Source organism: Maniola hyperantus, chromosome 16 (assembly GCF_902806685.2).
Source record: "Maniola hyperantus chromosome 16, iAphHyp1.2, whole genome shotgun sequence".
Classification (NCBI taxonomy): Eukaryota; Metazoa; Arthropoda; class Insecta; order Lepidoptera; family Nymphalidae; genus Maniola; species Maniola hyperantus.
In genome coordinates, this window is record NC_048551.1 from 14431546 (window position 1) to 14440408 (window position 8863).

The following is an 8863-nucleotide window of genomic DNA, read 5'->3' on the forward strand; positions in this document are numbered from 1 at the left end:
TAAATGAATTGCTAACTTTACTTAGCCTGGAGGTGGGAATTACAAGTTTATTTTTATTTCTAGTATTTACATTATGACAGTCACTTTTTTTCTTGAACTTATTTATGTTTTCATGGACGTACAATAAATTTTCAAAAATATATTGATTATGCACTGTCATAATTTTAACTTCTCTAAATTTAGTTCTCAGCGACTCTCGTGGTCCCATACTGTATATGACTCGAACAGCCCTTTTCTGCAGCACAAAAATAGAATTAATATCAGCAGCATTACCCCATAATAATATACCATATGACATGCTGTGAAAGTAACTAAAATATACTAGTCTCGCCGTTTCTATGTCTGTCAACTTTTTTAATCTGGGCGAATCTTTTTTACCGCATATGCGGCAGAACTAAGTCTGTTCGATAAGTTATTTATAATATGAGAGCCCCATTGAAGTTTTGCATCAAACGTTATTCTTAGGAAAATAGCGGTATCCACTAAATCCAATTCCTCATTGTGAAGTTGCACAGTGGTTTTCACTTGCTTAACATTTGGTAGTGTGAATTTAACACACTTTGTCTTTTTCCCGTTGAGAAGCAGGTTATTAGCTTCGAACCACTGTACTACCTTGGTAAGAGAATTGTTTACTTCATCAAAAGTTGTTAAGTATCGATTGATTTTAAATAAAAGTGATGTAATCAGCAAACAAGACTATCCCGTAATTGTCCTTAGCGAGGTAAGGAAGGTCATTTATGTAAATGAGGAACAGAAAAGGTCCCAAAATTGAACCTTGTGGGACCCCTATTTTTTACAACGGATCCGGGAGATCGCTTTCCATTCACGTCTACCTTCTGTATTCTATTATTTAGCTAAGAACTCATCAATTCCAATGCTGCACCCCTAATTCCGTAATGGTGCCATTTCGCGACCAATGTTTCATGAGCAACGCAGTCGAAAGCCTTGGATAGATAGGCAGAAAACGCCAAGCGCATCACGTGATTCCTCCCAGGCTTCAAATATATTTAGTATTAACTCAACACCAGCATCGGTTGTTGAGCGACCCCGTGTAAAACCAAACTGTTTGGTGTGAAATAAGTCATTTATATTGAAAAAATTCAACAGTTGAGTTAAAATTAATTTTTCAAAGATTTTACTAAAAGTGGGTAGTACAGATATCGGTCTGAAGTTAGTGGGGTCACTAGTACTACCTGATTTAAATAATGGAATTATTTTACTATGTTTCATTAAGTCGGGAAACTCACCACAGTCAACACAATTGTTGAATATTAATGCTAACTCGGGTGCAACAATATTAATTAATGCTAACTCGGGTGCAACAATATCAATTAATGCTAACTCGGGTGCAACAATATCAATTAATGCTAACTCGGGTGCAACAATATCAATTAATGCTAACTCGGGTGCAACAATATCAATTAATGATTTCACAACGTTAACGGAAATGCCCCACAGATCATTTGTTTTCTTATTAATTAATTTAAAAGCTTTGATAACGTCAGAGCAACTAACGTGACTGAATTCAAATATTTTATTACATTCAGGCACGTTATCCTCCAATAGTGAGAGAGCGGCGGCTGGTGAAGAGTTCAATGATTTTGTAGTAGAAACAGGAATATCTGTAAAGTAGGTCTCAAAAAAGGTGGCGACCTGAAGGGGTCTGACGTAATCGATTTGTCATGATATTTTAGTGCAAATTCACACATTTCCTTAAGATATATGCGAAATTCATTGTTGAGTGATAGCCTTGCGTTTTTCGTGTTCTGACGTGGCGCCACCCTCGCTTCCCGTCCCCACCGCGCGGTTAATTTATTTCGTCCTTTTTTAGCAGCATTGAAAAGAAAAAGATGCAGATACTTTAAATTTAGTTTAGAGAAAAACATGAGGATGGACTGGATGTGCTGTTCGACGAGTGTGCGAGGTCTGCCACGAGTTTGTAAATAGTCTCTGATCAGTTTGACAGGAGTGTCGGGCGTGGCTTCCACAGAGGGTCACCACCCGCATGTCGCCCGCACCGGGTTCGCGCTGAGGCTGGGCGGGTTTATCAAATAAAAGGCATTACATGGAAAGCAAAAATTTATATTCTTTATATTTCAGACTTTCCCCTAAACTGTAGAAGTACTTCAACATTGGTACACAGACCGGCGCAGGCGCAGGCGGCCACGTGGCCACCAACTATACACCTGCCGTTGACGCGACACGGACCGGCGCAGGCGGCCACGTGGCCACCAACTATACACATGCCGTTGACGCGACACAGACCGGCGCAGGCGCAGGCGGCCACGTGGCCACCAACTATACACCTGCCGTTGACGCGACACGGACCGGCGCAGGCGGCCACGTGGCCACCAACTATACACATGCCGTTGACGCGACACAGACCGGCGCAGGCGCAGGCGGCCACGTGGCCACCAACTATACACATGCCGTTGACGCGACACAGACCGGCGCAGGCGCAGGCGGCCACGTGGCCACCAACTATACACCTGCCGTTGACGCGACACGGACCGGCGCAGGCGGCCACGTGGCCACCAACTATACACATGCCGTTGACGCGACACAGACCGGCGCAGGCGCAGGCGGCCACGTGGCCACCAACTATACACATGCCGTTGACGCGACACAGACCGGCGCAGGCGCAGGCGGCCACGTGGCCACCAACTATACACATGCCGTTGACGCGACACAGACCGGCGCAGGCGCAGGCGGCCACGTGGCCACCAACTATACACCTGCCGTTGACAGTTGGCCAGACATATTGTGGGTACGCCGCAGATTTACATAAAATATAATATAATATGATAGGCAAAGTTGATTGCAACAAGCAACAAGGGCACAAGGGGGTTTCTCATTCACAATCACAATCGTCTTAGGTATCAATAAAAACATCGAAGTGATCTAAGTAATAAAAAACCGGTCAAGTGCGATTAAGATTCGCCCACCGCGGGGTTCCGTATCTTGTGGAGAAACAGACAGTTATTTGGCAAAATTAAACTACCGACTCAAAAAACAGGTACTTTTTAATTGGAACTGCAGAAATAGTTTGTTTGTAGGTAAAGGCTTATTGCTGATTTGTAATGATTTAATAATAATTTCATGATCTAGGAGGCCCACAAAATTTCGACGGGAGAGGTCCACATTTTCTCTTTTTCAAAAAAATTATTTGCAATATGGCCGAGCAAACATTATTTAAAACTATCCCCAAGTCGATAGCCTTAGTAGTTACAGAAGCGGGTCATTTTGGTACGGAACCCTAAAAAGGTAATGACTTCTACCTGAATATTATAAAATTTCATAATTATGTAAAAATAGGTATAAAGTTACATAATTGCTATGCAATTTAAGTTTCAGAAGTACTACCTACTTACCTATACCTACTTGAGTCGCTTGCGCTTGACGCGCAAACAGAGCGAGCTGTACTGTATCCACCAAAAGTGGTCATCGAGGGCTTTGCCCGCTAAACTGTGGTTTCACTTTACCACGACTTTGCGGTAGGACCTGTCGCCGACTACGACGTACGTACGATTGAACTTGAAACGACACAGATGAAAGTTTCTGACTCGGCTCTGACAATCCGTCTCGTTTTGACTTGTAACGTCTGAGCGAACTCAATGTACCTACAGTACTGCGTGAAGTTGCGACACGTGCGCAGTTACCCTCCCCGCTACCTCGTCGTGCGCAGTTACCCTCCCCGCTACCCTCGTCGTGCGCAGTTACCCTCCCCGCTACCTCGTCGTGCGCAGTTACCCTCCCGGCTACCTCGTCGTGCGCAAACGTCAGGGCGCATTTACGTTTGAATCGTACTATACTTACCGACAGGGTGGGCGGGGCGGGACGGGGCGATGACAATAAGTACATACGCTACCTGCTAGGTATAACCGGCAAGCACTTGGTTGGCTTGGCGATCACACAGTAGGTGTTGATGATGCAGCAAACCTTACAAGACAATTCACGCTTCTTTTGAAGGTCTCAGTATTGTAGTTGGCGCCATTTTCTAGTAGTGCGAATTAGAATGATGTCGAATGTTCCGCACTTGCGGATGCGGATATCCGTAGCAGTTAGCACCCCTAGTACCTATAGACTACACATCTCGGCCAGTTCTATAGCGAGTAATACATACCTACAGTGCGACAAAGCTCTCTTGGCACTCGACTGACATTGACAGGGGGCGCTGTAAGAACAAAGGCTTACTTAGAATGTTCAAACAAGAACAAAGGGGACACTCGACCGTAACGTTAGTTCCGATTGTCCCCACGCGCCAAGATAGCCTTGTCGCACTGTACCTACAAACATAGTGTGGATGTAGCAAGTGGCTGTGACCTGTGACCTTGATTCGTCAAGTTACAGACAGGCTGTGTTCGAGATCAATTCCAACAATGTTTGCAACTGCAACACTAGAGTACCTCAGTGAGACTGCGCCGTGCGCGATCAGACAGGAGCAGTTGCAAAAGATTTTTATTTTATTTTATTTTTCATAAAATAGAGGGAATGTTGGGGTTTACCACGTATACCTACAATAATTCAATAATTACTAAGTGAGTAAGTAGGTACTTATATCCCGAATGTTTCTTGAGATAATGAATTGAAGAAATGCCAATCCAGAGCGTTCTAAATTCAAATCACCTTTTCTCACTGTCATTGAGTGAGCAACTGACTTTTGCTCACTATTTTGGTTTAGGCATTTATCATTTTGAGCTAGTGAAGTAAAACCCTTTTTTTAACCGACTTCAAAAAAGGAGGTTCTCAATTCAACTGTTTTTTTTTGTATGTTTGTTACGCGATTACTCCGTCACTTATGAACCGATTTTGATGATTCTTTTTTGTTTTGTAGGACATACTTCAGAGATGGTCAAATTTTAATTTGGTAAAGATCTGATGAATATCTTCGGAGATGGAGAACGGAACTCCTCAGTGGATAAGAGTAAATTGCTCGCGATCGGTGTAATAGCTAAGTAAACAGTAGGGTTTTGACCAGGCATAGCATATTTTAGTACAATGGGGCCACTGAAAATTGTGAAAAAAAAACCGACTTCAATAACCACAAACACTCATCATCATCATCATGATCAACCCATCACCGGCTCACTACAGAGCACGGGTTTCCTCTCAGAGTGAGAAGGGTTTTGGCCATAGTCTACCACGCTGGCCATATGCGGATTGGTAGACTTCACACAAGTTTTATTGGTGCAGCTATTTTAGCGGCAACTAGTCGAGTGGTTCACCAGCTGGCGAGTCTGCGCGGGCGCAGCTGTGACAGCGCAGCGCATACATCATCGAGTTACGGAATGTTACCATTCAACACATTAGCTAAAGTGCAGGCTCACCGACACCGTGGACAGTCGATAGTCGACAGTCGATAGTCGATAGTCGATAGTCGATAGTCGGAGTTACGACGCTATTAACACGTACAAGTATACCTAACGGGTAAATTTACATCTCAAAAATGATAACATCTCGCTCAAGACAAGTCAGTAGAGAATATAATAATATGTCATAAAAGTTTGAACTCTAGAGAGGAGCAAGGTATGGCGAGCGTGCCGCGCCGGCGGCAGTGCAGTGGCGCGAGTGGCGCCCGGCGTCAGTGCAGTGGCGCGAGTGGCGCCCGGCGTCAGTGCGGCCGCGGCGGCAGGCTCTGTAATTATAAAGGTAGAATTAAATTATGAATTTATTAGGGCAATAAGAGTATTACAGTGCATAGAATATATCTATAGTGTGCAGTGTGCACTGTGCACGCAACGTACCGCCTCGGTGTGGTCGTGTGCGTCGGGCGCGGCGTGCGCGGCGTGCGCGTGGCACTCGCAGCGGCAGCGCTCGGGCGGCACGAACAGCACGGCGTCGCGCGCCGCCGCGGCCGGCAGCGTCTGGATGCGCTTCGCCTGCTTGCGCCGCTCCGGCACCTCCGCGAAGTCGATCCAGTCGCCCTTGCCGCGCGCCGCCGTGCACGCCGCGGCGTCGCCCCCGCTGCGCGACCGGGCGTGCGGCGCGGCGCCCGCGCGGCCCGGCAGGCGGATGTGCAGGCGCGCGCCCGGGGGCGCGGCGGGCGGCGGGCCGGGCGACGGCAGCGCCGGCAGCGGCGCCGACGGGCGGCGCGCGCGCGGCCGCTGCAGCGGCGCCACGCGCACGCCGCCGCGCTCGCGCACCGGCACCATGGGCAGCGCCAGCGAGCGCTCCAGCGGCAGCGTGGTGGGCACGTAGGGCAGCTCCTCGAACGACTCCTGCACCACCAGCCCGCGCCGCTCCACGTCCGAGCTCGCCTCCGAGCCGGACGACGCGGGGCTGGCGGAGCCGGCTCGCGGCGGGTCGGCCCCCCGCGCCTCCTCGCTCTCCGGGAAGCTCGGAATGGACTCTGATATCTCGCTGGTGACGCTGGGGGTTTTCGTGATGCTGAACTGCGTGCAGAACACGCGCTCCTCGCTGCCCACGTGCGTCGAGAACATGATTCTCTCCTTGCTCCTCGGGCGATCCGCCGCGCTCGGGGGCCCGGGGTCGCGGCCGGGCCCGGGGTCGGGGTCGGGCTCCGGGGCACTGGCCGCGGTGGGAGAGTGCAGCGGTATGAGGATGCTTCCGTCGGGCAGCACGGTGCGGCGGGCGGGCGGCTGCGGCGCCGAGGCGGGGCGGCGCGCGTCGAGAGGCTCGTCGGGAGGCGTGCGCAACGGTATGTGGATGATGCCGTTCTGGGCTTCGTCGTAGTATTTCAGTTTCTCCCCTCGCTGGCGGTCGGGCGGCGGCTGCGGGGCCTGGCGCGGCGCCTGCGCCCCCGGCGACGCGTCCCGCGAGCTCGGCGAGGGCGAGGGGCGCGTCTTGAACAGGGCCAGCACGGAGCCCTTGATCTTGCCCGCCGACGTGGGCGTGGCGGAGCGGTCGCGACTCTTGCTGCGCGAGCGGCCCTCGTTGAGACTCTTCTTGCGCCGCAGCGCGTCAGACGGGGAGTCCGGCGAGGCGATGGTCTCCCGGGACTTGAAGAGCGAGCAGAAGGAAGACTTCCGGGACACCGCGGCGCCGGAGGGGGAGGGCGTGCGGCAGTCGCGCGGCGGCGCGCCGGGCTCGGCCAGCGCCAGCGAGGCGGGCGTGCGGCAGTCGCGCGGCGGCGGGCCGGGCTCGGCCAGCGCCAGCGAGGCGGGCGTGCGGCAGTCGCGCGGCGGCGCGCCGGGCTCGGCCAGCGCCAGCGAGGCGGGCGTGCGGCAGTCGCGCGGCGGCGCGCCGGGCTCGGCCAGCGCCAGCGAGGCGGGCGTGCGGCAGTCGCGCGGCGGCGCGCCGGGCTCGGCCAGCGCCAGCGAGGCGGGCGTGCGGCAGTCGCGCGGCGGCGCGCCGGGCTCGGCCAGCGCCAGCGAGGCGGGCTTGCGCGCCGCCTCGCCGCCGGTCAGCGTGCGCTCGCTCTCGTCCTCGTCGGGGTTGTCGTACTCGTCGTCCGGTTGAGTTTTATTCTAATGATATCTTTCGTTCGGTTCCCCCGCCTGTGCACCTCGGCCTGCGAGGGCGCCCTCTCGCGGCGCTCCTCCGCCCGGGCGCGGTTCCTCGCCTCCTTCGCCCGCTTGTCGTCGTCGAGCGAGGAGCAGGAGGGCGCTGGCGCGGCGCGGGCGTGGGCGGCGGCGCGCCCGGGGAGGCGAGGCGCGGCGCGCTGGCCGGCCGCGCGCTCTCCACCGTGGCCTCGGTGCGCACCTCGCGCCGGTCGCGCGCGTCCACCGCCGCGCCCGTCGCCAGCTGCAGCAGGCGCTGCTCCACGGCGGCGGCGCAGATCTCCGGGTCCGTCTCGATGGGCTTGGGGCCGCAGAAGGACGTCTCCAGCAGCATCTTGTGCGGCGAGGGCGAGCGCGACGCGCCCGACGCGGCCGACAGGCGCGACGCGCGGCTGAAGGCCGACAGCGCCGAGCACTGCGAGCCCACGCTGGACAGCCGGCTCGTGCGCCCCGACACGCCCAGCAGCGCCGCCTCGGAGCCCTGGCTGTCCTTGCGGCTGTGGCGGCGCGAGGGCGGCGCGGGCGGCGCGGGCGGCGGCGGGCGCGGCTCGGGCCCGCCCGGCGCGCCCTCGAGGAAGGCCAGCTCCTCGGTGGAGGAGCGCAGGTCGAGCGCGCCGTCCTCGCGGAAGCCGAGCTCGAGCTGCGCGCGCGCCTCCGCGCCGCCGCCGCCCGCGCCCGCGAACAGCGCCAGCTCGGGCGAGCTGTCGCGCGAGTCGTGGTGGCTGGAGCTGGAGGCGCGCGAGATGTCGATGCGCGGCGCGCCGGGCGCCCGCAGCGCGGCGGCCGCGTGCACGGCGGGCGAGGAGTGCGAGCGCGCGCGCTGCTCGGGCGGCGCGAGCGAGTCGCCCGCGCACGCGGCGACGTCGTTGGTCGAGCACGAAGGATCCTCGCGGATGTCCGGCAGGCGAGTGGTTTGCTTGTTTTCAGGACTTGACTGGAAATTAAAAAGAAAACTACTCTGTGACTACAGTCTCACCACCAACACCAGTCTCGGCTTTTTTCGGTTGTGTAAATTATTCACTTTCGTTTTGTCTAAATAAATGGCAAAATATATAGACAACTTCACAATCGAGCAAACTCCCAGTCACCGTAGGCAAAGGCAACTAAGATGTTCAGTTCCGCGACGAACGTCTGGATTCTCGAGTAGACATTTTACAGCTGCGGCACCAAAACTATTCAATAACCTTCCGCTGGAGGTATCTAATCTGATTTGATGTGCCCAGCGCCCATCCTTAAAGAAAAAACTTAAATTCTTTATAAAGAAATTACTCCTAGAAACCTTTTTGAAATTTTAAACGTCTTTATGACAAGATCTGTTGAAACGAATGCTTTAACTTATTACAACTTATCCTATCTATTTAAATTATATATCTAAACTCCGTATGCATTAACACTGTTGCACC

At 53.8% G+C, this 8863-nt stretch overlaps 1 pseudogene; it reads right to left on the reverse strand.

Annotated features, from left to right (window-relative positions):
• Positions 1 to 5463: 5463 nt before the first annotated feature.
• Positions 5464 to 8394, reverse strand: LOC117989810 (serine/arginine repetitive matrix protein 1-like; annotated as a pseudogene).
• Positions 8395 to 8863: the final 469 nt, after the last annotated feature.